Below are 12555 nucleotides of genomic sequence, written 5' to 3' on the forward strand. Positions count from 1 at the left end.
ACTTGCTCTCCCCTGGGACCAGCCTCCCCACATGCCCCCAGCTCTCCTCGCTCGAGACCAGAAAGGGGGCTGAGAGTCCAGCTTCCCGGGAGCTCAGCCGAGCAAGCCCCGAGGCTGGGGAGGTGGGTGGGGGAGAAGACTGGCTCCCCCGCACCCTGTGGGGAGAAGCCCCAGGGGCCCGCTGGTGAGCCAGGAAGTCTTAGTGAGCCCCCCCTTACCATCAGAACTTCCCTCTTTCTGGCAACCCAGAAACACTGAAAGATTCTGCTGCAGCTCAAGTTTCCTAGGAAACTTATGCCAGAAAGGAAGTGGCTGGTCTGTAGCCAAGGGTCAGGCCTGCAAATGTTTATTTTTAAATAAGTGAGTTTTTCCTCTAAGTAGATTATTGTTAACAATTATAAATGTCTCCATTTTAAAATTGTTATACATTAATCTTTAAAAATCCCTTTATCCTATTCTCCAGAGATAGCTGTTGTTGATGTTTGGATGTATTTTCTTAGTCTCTTTCTAATATATGTGTATACATATTTATTTTACAGAAGGAGGTTTATACACTGCTTAGAAGTTTGTACCTTATGATTGGATAGCAAGCCATTTTATTTGTGACTGACCCCATTGCGGACGCTGTACACTCACCCTATCATGTAGGTTACCTGGGCTGCAAGGGGGTTCAATCCCCAGTGCCTCCTAAAAGAAAATTAATTTTTTTAAAAAAGAAGGAGAGCCAGTGCAGCTCAGTGGTTGAGCACCTGCTTCACCTGTACGAGGTAACAAGTTTAATCTCCAGTACCTCCTAAAAAAAATTAAAAATTTTTTTAAATAAAAAAGAGGGAGCAGATGTGGCTTAAGATCTGGGTTTGATCTCCTGTGCCTCCTGAAAACAAAAACAAACAAGCAGCAAACAAATGAAACAACCAACTCAGGGGAGCCGCTGTGGCTTAGTGGTTGAGCACTGGCTTCCCACATATGAGGTCCTGGGTTCAATCCCAGCCCTGGTACGTCCGAAAAAAAACAAAAGAACTCGAGGGTAGTGCTTTTAATCATTTCATTAATCATGAAAAATCACCAGGTTGTCTCAATTGGTATTTCTTGACCCTTTGGCAAGTGAATTACCTGTAAGTGTACTGTGCCCATTTTTACTGAGTTTGTAAGACCTCTTTATAAGTTAAGGATTCCAATCTCATTTCTCTAATATCTATTTCCTCAATTGTGATATGAATCACAGGCTTTGGGGGTGGAGGGTAGAAAAGAAACTGCATCTTGGAATTGAGGAAATTATATTTTACAAATATTTTCCCTTTTTTTCCTGTGCTTTTCATTATGAATTTGAAGGAATTTTCTTGTAAGCAGTTTCATTGAGATATATGCACATACCATACAATCCATCCAAAGTTACAATCAATGGCTTTTAGTTTATCACAGAATTATTCATTTATCACCACTCATTATGGAATTTTTATTTAAAAAAATTAATTCCCCCTGTCCTGACATGATTAGGAAGGCCTCCTTCACCCCAAGATTTTATAAAACACATGTTCTTGAACTTTGTTTAAAATATTGAAGTAATGCATATTGATGGTACAACAGGCAAACCCTCAAACAATATAGAAATAGGAAATAAAAGCCGCCTCCCTTCTTTCCTTGCCCCGCTCTGACATAACCCTTACTAACACTTTGGGAGCACATCATTCCAGATCTTTTCCTCTACATTTACAAACTCATTAAATATATGTGTGTCTGTATGGGCAGGGTTTTCCTCTGTGTTTGTGACGGCTTTTGATTGTTCACACTGCTTGGCTGAGCTTTCTCCATGTTTCGCATCAGGTGGGCAAAAGAGAGATTCTCTCACAGGAGCTGGAGGAAGGGAGGGAGGCAGGCGCCCCTTTGTAGCAGACATACCTTCTCCCACTTATTCAAACACTAACCTAAGTTTTGTGTGAAGGGGGCTTACAGTTGTGGTGAAGTTTTAATTTTTAAAAAATATATATGGAAGGGTAAGGGACCCCAAATAGCTCAAACCATCTTGAAAAGGAAGAACAAAGTTGGAGGACTCACCTTTTCTGACTTTAAAACTTATTACAAGCTGCAGTGATCAAAACAGCATGATGGGAGGCGGACCTGGCCCAGAGGTTAGGGCATCCATCTACCACATGGCAGGTTCGCGGTTCAAACCCCGGGCCTCCTTGACCCGTGTGCAGCTGGCCCATGCACAGTGCTGATGTGCGCAAGGAGCAAGGAGTGCCCTGCCACGCAGGGGTGTCTCCCGCATAGGGGAGCCCCACACGCAAGGAGTGCTCCCCATAAGGAGAGCCGCCCAGCGCAAAAGAAGGTGCAGCCTGCCCAGGAATGGTGCTGCACACACGGAGAGCTGACACAGCAAGATGACGCAACAAAAAGAGACACAGATTCCCGTGCCAATGACAACAACAGAAGTGGACAAAGAAGATGCAGCAAATGGACACAGAGAACAGACAACTGGGTAGGGGGGTAGAAGGGGAGATAAATAAATAAATAATTCTTTAAAAAAAAAAAACAGCATGATGTTGGCACAAGGATAGACATGTATACCAATGGGATCAAACTGAGAGTTTAGAAATAGACCCTCCCGTCTATGGCCAACTGGTTTTTGACAAGGCTGCCAAGTCCACTCAACAGGGAAAGAATAGTCTCTTCAATAAATGGCGCTGGGAGAACTGAATCAAAGGGGACCCCTCCCTCACACCATATACAAAAATTACCTAGAAATTGATCGACCAGGACTATAAAACTCCTAGAAGAAAGCATAGGGACAACATCTTCAGGACCTTGTGTCAAGCAGTGGATTCTTAGACTTTACCCCCAAAGCACAAGCAACAAATGAAAAAAATTATGGTCTTATCAAAATTTAAAACTTTTGTGCATGAAAGGACTTTATCATGAAAGTGAAAAGACAACCTACTATCCAGAATATATAAAGAAGTCCTGCAACTCAACAATAAAAAGACAACCCATTTTTAAAATGGACAAAAGACTTGAATAGATATTTCTCCAAAGAGGATCTACAAATGGCCAAAAAGCACATGAAAAGATGCTCAACATCATTAGGTACTAGGGAAATGCAAATCAAAGCCACAGTGAGATATCATTTCATACCCACAAGAAGGGCTACTATTTGAAAAAAAAAACAGAAAATTACAAGTGGTGAAATAGGAATACGCATCCATTGTTAGGAATGTAAAATGGTGCAGCTGCCATGGAAAAGTTTGGCAGTTCCTCATAAAGTTAAGTATAGGATTTTCGTACAAGGTGGTAGTCACACTTCTAGGTATATACTTCAAAGAATTGAAAGCAGGGACTAAAATAGATATTTGCACACCAATGTTCATGGCAGCCTTATTCACAGTTGCCAAAAGGTGATAGCAACCCGTGTCCATCAACTAATGAATAGATAAATAAAATGTGGCATATACGTATAAAGGAATATTATTCAGCCATAAAAAGGAATGAAGTTCTGATACATGTAACAACGTGGATGAACCCTGAAGACATCAGCCAGACACAAAAAGATAAATACTGTATGATCTTACTGATATGAAATAATCAGAATAAACAAACTCATAGTGTCAGAATCTAGACTATAGGTTACTAGACACTGGGTTGAAGGTAGGGGAACAGGGAGTTAATGCTTAAATTGTACAGTGTTTCCTTTTGGGTTGGTTGTAAAGTTTCAGTAATGGATGGTGGCAATAGTAGCCCAACCCTGTGAATGTAACTAACAGAACTGAATTATATATGTGAATGGAGGTAGAGGGAGAAAATTTAGGTTTTATATATGTTGAAAACAACTTTTAAAAAAACAGGCTTGTACAACAGAACAGTGAATCCTATTGTAAACGATGGACTACAGTTAATGGTACAACTATAAAAATGTTCTTTCATTGTTACAAATGTTGCACTCTAATGCAAGGTGTTAATACTAGATATCCATATGCACACCGGCTGTCTCACCTTGGGCATGTCTCTGTTGCATAATTTGCATAATTTGGGGCAGGAAGGAACAACTTCCATGGTGATTCCTCAGGACCATCCTTTCTGCTCTAGGAGATGAGAATTGGACCAGAACCTGCCAGCAGCTTAGCTTCCTGCTGCCATTACACTCCAATTCCTGTATCAATTCACCCCGTGTCAAGGGATTGGAATAGTATATGCAAAAAAAAAAAGGTTTTTAAAATATTGAAGGAGTTGAAAACTGATGACCACACAAAAGCGTGCACACTTAAATTTATGCAGCTTCATTCATAATTGCCAAAAATTGGAAGCAACCAAGATGCCCTTCAAAGGGTAAACCAACTGTGGGCATGCATACAGTGGAATATTATTGAGTGACCAAAAGAAATAAGCAATGAAGCCAGAAAAAGACATGGCAGAATCTTAAATGCATATTGCTAAGTGAAAAAAACAATGAAGCCACAAAAAGACATGGCAGAATCTTAAATGCATATTGCTAAGTGAAAAAAGCAAGTTTGCAAAGGCTACATGCTGTGTGATTCCAACGATATGATATTCTGGAACAGGCAAAGTTATGGGGACAGTAAAAAGATCAGATCAGTGATTGCCCGGAATTTGGGGGAGGAGAAAGGGATGACTAGTGTTACACAGGGAGTTTTTAGGGCAAGGAAAATTTGTTCAGGATGATGCCTTAATGATGGATATATGACATAGTGCATTTGTCAAAACAATGTGTACAACACAGAGGATCCTGGTATAAACTATAGACTTTAGTTACCAATATGTATCAATACTGGTCCATCAATTGTAACAAACATACCACACTATGCAAGATGTTAATAATAGGGGAAAGTATGGGAACTCTGTACCTTCTGAGCAATTTTTCCATAAACTTAAAATTGCTCTAAAATATAAAGCCATTTTTTTTTTTGAAGACATTAAATGGAAAACAGATGAAAAGAAAACTCAGAGTCTGTCATGTTTGGGGAAGGGTTTTGCCGTTTGTGCCAAAAGCTTGACCAATCTCTAGCCTTGGAAATGTCCTCACTTCCGAGCATTGAGCAGCCTTTAAACTAAAATGCAGTCACTTCTTAAGAATTCCTCCCCCCCTCCCCCAAAGAACCCCTTTCTTCCCGCTCTTCTCCTCCTCCATCTACCTGTGAGTGGGATTCTGAGCTTGGAATCCTAATGCTGGATAAGAAAACTCCTGCAGTTTGTAGACTTTCCCTTTGCCTCTTTTTCCTTAGTGCCTTTTAAAAATGTTGGTCTATGAATACACTGGTATTTTTTTTTAAATAGACTATTTTCACAGCTATTTGCTGTAACAAGTATTTTTTAAAAGTCTAGTACACAAAGAAAATTTAAATCATCTAAATTTAAAAGCAACACGTGGAAATGAGACGATCAAATGGCCAGTGATGCCCACCTCCATTAGTCCTCAGAAAATGCAAACTCAGTCCTCAGTGAGATGCCATTTCACAGCTACAGAGTGGCTAAAGTGGAGAGCACTGGCCGTAAGGGCCAAGTCTTGGTGAGGATGAGGAGGCGCTGGAATTCTCATACAATGTTGGAAGAAGTGCAAACGGGTTTTGTAAAAATCGAAAAACTGACAGGATCTCCTACAGCTAAATATCCAGCTCCCCTAGTGCAGGCGCTTCCACGCTGAGGCATTTACCAGCGGCAAGGGGCGCAGATGTCCGCCGAAGCCCGGGCACGTGGATATCCATAGCCGCTTCGTTCTTAACAGCCAAGCCTGGAAATGCCCGCCGAGTGATGAACAGACAAACAACTGTGGGATATTCGTACAGTGGAAATAGCAGCACAAAAGATGATCAAGTGTTGCCACTTACAACAATATGGGTGAATCACGCGGACGTCATGATGAGGAACAGAAGCCAAACACAAGAGAGAGCTGAGTAGTTCCATTTCTATGAAGTTCAAGAGCCAGGGACGCGGCGGCAGCAGAGGGGTGGGCGCCTCTGCGGGTGGGTGAGTAACGCTGGGGCAGGAGTGCAAAAGAGACGCCTCTTCACTGGAGCGGGGCTCCTTACACAGGCAGCACATTTGCAGAAGGATGATGATTTGTGCACTTAAAATCTGTGTACGGCCTGTTATACTTGAACTTTTTTATAAAGTAAGTGACACTGGGAAGCGCGCCCCCATCTCTCTTCATAAAACTGACTTCTGAAACCCAAGCTCTGTTGAGAAAACTTGCAAACTGCATGGGAACCCCTGAAAAACTGAGGAATGGCAGCGCCTGCAGAGCAACGCTGGGCTTCGGTTTGCATGAGGTCCCGGTTCTTTTCTTCTGCTAGCAGCGCAGCACCAGAGAGGGCGATGGCGTCCTTGGTGGGCGCCCAGCGCAGAGCTCCCTCTGCAGTAGACGGCCGCGGCCCCCGCGCTGGCGTCGCCGCCCGGCCCCGGGTCCCCTCCCCACCTCCTAACAAAGCGCAGGCCTCCCGGCCCGACCCTGCCCCGGGCCCGCTCCCGCCCGTCCCCCAGCGGCGGCCGCTCCCAGATAAAGGCGCCGGCGTCGCCCGGTGGCGCCGACCCGGCAGCGCAGACGGCCCGGCCCGCGCCCCCGCCCCGCGCGCCCCCGCAGCCGCGCCCGCCCTGGCACCCGCACGGATGACCTCACGCGGGCGGCGCCCACCGGCCGCGGCCCCCGAACGCGCGGGGCCGGCGCTGGCCCGCCTCGGCCCCCCCGGAGAAGCCCCCCGCGGGGTCGCCCTGCAGCCCCTGCCCGGCCCCGCGCCCTCCCCAGCGGGCCCCAGCCGTGCTCGCTGCTCCTGCTGGGACCCCGCAGCGCCCCCAGGCGCCCCCCGAGGGCCCCGTCTTGGCCCGAGACCCGCGCTGCCAACAGAAAAAAAAGTGGACTCTGTCCAGGCTGGTCACCCCCGTCCAGCTGAGGACAGGTCTTACTCCAGCGCAGGAACTGCTCAGGCACTGTCGCGCTCCAGGGGTCCATTTCCGGTCTCCCGCGGCCCCGAATAGGGAGGGACCCGTGCGTGAGGCCCCGTCTAGTCACCTGTACGTGAGGCCCCGTGTAGTCACCTGTGCCTGAGGCCCCCGTGTAGTCAGTCACCTGTGCGTGAGGCCCCCGTGTACTCACCTGTGCGTGAGGCCCCCGTGTACTCACCTGTGCGTGAGGCCCTGTGTAGTCACCTGTGCCTCAGGCCCCCGTGTAGTCACCTGTGCGTGAGGCCCCGTCTACTTACCTGTGCGTGAGGCCCCGTCTAGTCACCTGTGCGTGAGGCCCGTCCCGGGACCCTGCGTGGCGCGGGGAGCCGTGCGCAGCCCGTCGGGGCTCGGCCCTGGGGATCGCCCGCATGGCCCCGCGCAGGAGGGCAGCGGGTTCCGGCCCCAGGAAGGGGGACTCGCGCTGCCGACCCCGAGGGGCTGCGGGACGGCTCCTGGCCCCGCTGCCGCTGCCCTTGGTGGCCGTCAGCAGCGCCCCTGCCTGCTCTGTGCTCCTGGGCTGCTCGCTGTGCGCCGGGGGAGCCGTCCCCTAGGGGAGGCCTTGGGGCGCGGGTAAGCTCCGCGGCCAGCCTTCAGCAGGAAGCAGCGCCGTAACGGGAGGTGCTGTGCGCCCTGCGCCCCGGCCCGCCTGCCCGCTGGCTAAGTGCGCTTGCGAGGCCGCGGCGGCGGCCGCACCACCTCGGGGTGGACGGGCTGTGGCTGCGACCCCACGGCAGCCCTGGCTCCCCTGCTGGGTGCCAGGCTGTGCTGCCGCCCCCTGCTCCCGTCCTCCCCCCCCACCCTGCCGCCCCCTGCTCCCGTCCTCCCCCCCCCTGCACCCTGCCGCCCCCTGCTCCCGTCCTCCCCCCCTGCACCCTGCCGCCCCCTGCTCCCATCCTCCCCCCCCACCCTGCCGCCCCCTGCTCCCATCCTCCCCCTCCTGCGCCCTGCCCGCCCCCTGCTCCCGTCCTCCCCCCGTCCTGCACCCTGCCGCCCCCTGCTCCCATTCTCCCCCTCCTGCACCCTGCCCGCACCCTGCTCCCATCCCCCCCTCCTGCGCCCTGCCCGCCCCCTGCTCCCATCCTCCCCCCCCCCCCGCCGCCCCCTGCTCTCGTTCTCCCCCCCTCCTGCGCCCTGCCCGCCCCCGCTCCCGTCCTCCCCCCTCCGGATCCTGCCGCCCCCCTGCTCCCATCCTCCCCCCCCCCCCGCCGCCCCCTGCTCTCGTTCTCCCCCCCTCCTGCGCCCTGCCCGCCCCCTGCTCCCGTCCTCCCCCTCCTGCGCAGGGCTCCCTGCCCTTCCCTTGTTCCCAGGGGACTCCACCAGCCTCCTGACCCAAACCGCCAGATGGAGAAGCTCCTGCCCGTCAAGCAGGCATTTGCCACACATTGGGGGTCTGCCCTGTGCCTCTCCCCACCGTGGAGGGCACGGGGCGGAACATGTGCTGCCCCGCAAGCTCCCCAGATGCCCTCCCCTGGACCGCTGCCCACCTCCCAGCTCACTTCCAGAACTTTCTGGAAAGACCGCCAGGCCAGTTTACCCTTCTGTAGACTCAGAGGGTCTCTCGCAGGTTCAAGGTGAGTAGCTGAAGAAGGCCACCTGCAAGGTAGGACCTGCCCCTCTCCCTCAGGGCTTCGACGTGGGGGAGCTGAGGGCAGCAAGCCCAGCGCCCACCCCCGTGCCACCCATGCCCCCTCCCACTCAACACCCCTGCAAGCGCCCTGCATTTCCATAGGTCCTTCTCTATCAGGACCTGGCATACCCTCTCCCTCTAGCTCACACCCTGGAAGGGAGCCTCTATGTCCCCATGGAAGGCGGAGCCACAGGGAAGCAGCTGTGGCTCAATCAACTGGCTCCCGCCTACCACATGGGAGGCCCCGGGTTCGCGTCCCGGGGCCTCCTTGTGAAGGCAGGCTCACCCACACACCGCAGAGAGCTGACGCAGCAAGATGGCACAACAAAGGAGACAAGCAGACACAGAAGAACGCGCAGCGCATGGGCAAAGAGAGCAGACAGCAAGCAAGCCGCAAGAGGGGGCGATAAATAAATAAATCTTTAAAAAGGAAAAAAGGGGGAGCCACCGACTTGCCCCGTAGCTCGTTCTGAGCAAGCTCCAGACCCTCTGCTTCGGCTCTGCAGGCAGGCCCCGTGTCTGGCACGGCACAGTGGGGGGCTCCCCCTCAGTCCCCCCTCTCTCTGCTCAGGGCCTGGGAGCCCACCGCGGGGGGTGACGCGCAGAGAGCCGCCAAACCTCCTGAGCATCTGCCGGACCCGGCGCCCCTCCAGGGAGGCCCAGCACTCAGGGGCCGCGCTTTGTAGATGAGAATAACGGGCCTGCGTGAGAGGGCAGGGCGGCAGGAAGTGCCACTTCCCGGGAACGGTGGAACCCGAAGCTACCTTTGTGGAAGGCAGTTGAGATCCTCGGTTCAAAAATGCTGTAAAGGCGAGCCCCAAGGCCCAGCTTGACCCCGCGCCCCCTCTTTCAGATCTCACATCGGGCTACAACATTTCCTTGACCCAGTTCCAACTCCCCGGTGCCACGCTGCTACTTGGCTGTCACCTCCAGCATGCTTGCTCCAGTTGGTTTCCCCACACAGGACTTTGAACCCTAAATTTCTCTTACAAAATCATCACTTGGAATGGGCCCATCGCTCTGACTCGTCCCAGTCCAGTCAGACCCTGGGATCGCACCCCTGAGCTCACAGCCCCTCAGAGCTGAGCAGATGGCGGCATGCTGGTGGCTGTTACTTCATTAGGGTGTCAGCCAGTCAGTAAATAAGTAAAATGAGGGAAGTGGACTTAGCTCAATGATAGAGCGTCTGCCTACCACATGGGAGGTCCAAGGTTCAAACCCAGGCCCTCCTGACCCGTGTGGAGCTGGCCCCCGCGCAGTGCTGATGTGCACAAGGAGTGCCCTGCCACGCAGGGGATCCCCATGCGCAAGGAGTGTGCCCCATAAGGAGAGCCGCCCTGCACAAAAAAAAGCACAGCCTGCCTGGGAGTGGCACCACATACGTGGAGAGCTGACACAGCAAGATGATGCTGCAAACAGATTCCCAGTGCCACAGTGAAGAATGCGAGCAGACACGGAAGAACACACAGTGAATGGACACAGAGAGCAGACAACTGGGGGGGGGGGGGGGGCGGGGGGCAGGGGAGAAAAAAATAAAAAATAAATCTTAAAAAAAAAAAAAGAGCAGCCTGGGTCAGCAGAGCCAAGACCAGAAGTGCCAGGCAGCCTCGTGGCCTAGAACTGCAGTCCCCGGGGAGAGGCCGGGCATGGCACGGGACAAGACGGGCACGGGGACCGAGTGTTCCCTGCACTCCCCAGGACGCGTGGAATACCTGGCTCTAAATAAGTACTGGCTAAATTATGCTGGAAGGAATGCCACAGGGTGAAGGAAAGGAGGGCCACCACGGCATGAGAAGGAGGGACACGCCGGAGGGCAAGGGCAGTCCTGTCGTCGGGCCCATCCCGCCCGCAGTGCCTCGGCAAGGCAGAGCAACAGGACAGAGGTCTGCACTGGCCCTGGTCAGGCTGAGCTCCTCCGCCATCCTCTCTGGCCCACCTAGGGTCCCTCCAGCCTCGTTTGCTGCCACCACCGATTCTGGGCACTTGCCAGCTCCAGCAGGTTCTCAGAGGTGCCGTCCTCGTTCATAAACCTCCTTGCAGGCCCCCCATGGCCCCCGTGCTCGCTGTCCACCCTTCTGGCCGGCCCGGGGCCGGGCGCCTCGCCTGGGCGCTGCCCCCAGCACAGCCGCGATAACCGAGGCTCCCGGGCAGGGGCAGGGAAGGGCGGGGAGAAGCTGTCAGGCGGGCGGGTCCGCGTGTTACTGTCCAGACGTGCGAGGCCACTTATCTGAGCCGCCCACCACGGGAAGTGAGAAAGTCCTGGCAGCGCTTTTCCCACTGACGCTCTTATCTTGCCTGGAAAGAAAACGGTGCTGTGTGTTTAGACATGCACGCGGGGCTTTAGCAGCTCTTGTACGTCTGCGAGGGTGTTTTTGATTCCGTGACTTCTGGCCATACGGGTGGGTGTCTGTGTCGTTTTTAATGTGTTCACTGGAGCAGCGGTAGATTGGCAGGAAACTCCAGCAGAAGTGTTGGTGTAATTTTATGACTTGAATACAAACCTGAATCTATGTCGTGCATCTGTGTGTGATTGTCGGAGGAGATGGAAATGCCCAGAAGAGAGACAAGCAGTAGGAGATACTAAGGGAAAGAAAGCAGCACCCAGAAGGCCCAACGTGAGAAAGATTGCAGACCGTTTTGGTGAAAGGGTGGACGAAACGGGTCTTTTCAGACATTGATTATGAAAAGAGAGCAAGCCCTTTTGGAGAGCAGTGTCCCAGGCTCAAATGTGGAAATGTGGAGTGTGCTTCTCGTCGATATTAAGTCCCCTTTCCACGTTAGGGGTTCCTCGGGCTGCCTGAACAAATGACCACAGCACAGCGTGAATCTGGTGGCTTGACACAGAAGGCCAGCCTCATAGCCCTGGAGACTGGAAGCCCCCAACCGAGGCGAAAGGGGCGCAGCAATCCTGGGTGCTCTGGTTCGGATCGTTCCAGTGTGCCTCCATCTCCATGTGGCCTCCTTTGTGTCTCTGCCAAATCTCCCACCCATTTTTCTTAGAAAGGTGTCAGTCCTTGGATTTAGCCTAAGGATGATTTCAGCTCAAGAGTCTTAATTCATGTCCCTGCAAAGACCTCAAGTCCAAGTGAGGGCTCGTTCTGAGGTTCCGGTGGACATGACAGGGTGGCTAGTCAACCCATTATACATATCTCCCCAACCGAAATATTTGCATATCTACACAGAGGGCTATGTGCGAGAATGTTCACTGCGGAATTATATGTAGGAGCAAAAAATACAATTAAATGTCAGGTGGGGGCGAGGTTAAATTTATTATACAGTGTACCAAAACCCTGGAATGCTATGCCTCAGTCAGAAAGAACTTTGTGCAAAGAGGGGAATACCTACCAAGTATGTAAGTAAAGAAAAACAAATTGCAGAATGTGTATGTGTTACACCATAAAAAAAGGGCTGTCTATATTTGAAAAAGTAGAGGGGATGATCTGGAGGCCCACACACCCAAAGGACAACGGTGCTTCTCTCTAGAGAAGGGGGCTAGAATTAAAGATGCAAAAGGACAGCGAGCGAAACTTTTTCTTCATGTGTATTATCTGAATTGTCTACAATGGAAGTAAATTTCTGTTACTTACATAATTCTTTTTAATTGTTTAAAGAAAACAGCAGCACTAGAACCCACTCACTCAGTTCCACAGACCCTACGGCCTAAGCAAGAGCAGGGAAAGAAAACAAATGTCCTACTTTCTGTGGCTAGGCTGCGGCTGAAGCTGATTCTCATTCTCCTGGTGAGGTGGGAAGGGAGCAGGAGCAGGCTGTAAGAAAGACACCTAGGTCACAAGACCCGCTGGCCTAACCAGCATCACAGAGGAGGAGGAGTGTGTCTACCTATGTTTTGTTCTGGAAAGTAGCTACCAGTGCAGAGGAACCCAGAAGAGTGGCTTTTCCCAGAGACTTAGATCCAGAAAAAAAAAGGTTCCATCTAGGCCTATCTTCTTTTTCTTTTTCATTTATAGATTGGGAACCTG

Source organism: Dasypus novemcinctus, chromosome 25 (assembly GCF_030445035.2).
Source record: "Dasypus novemcinctus isolate mDasNov1 chromosome 25, mDasNov1.1.hap2, whole genome shotgun sequence".
NCBI lineage: Eukaryota > Metazoa > Chordata > Mammalia > Cingulata > Dasypodidae > Dasypus > Dasypus novemcinctus.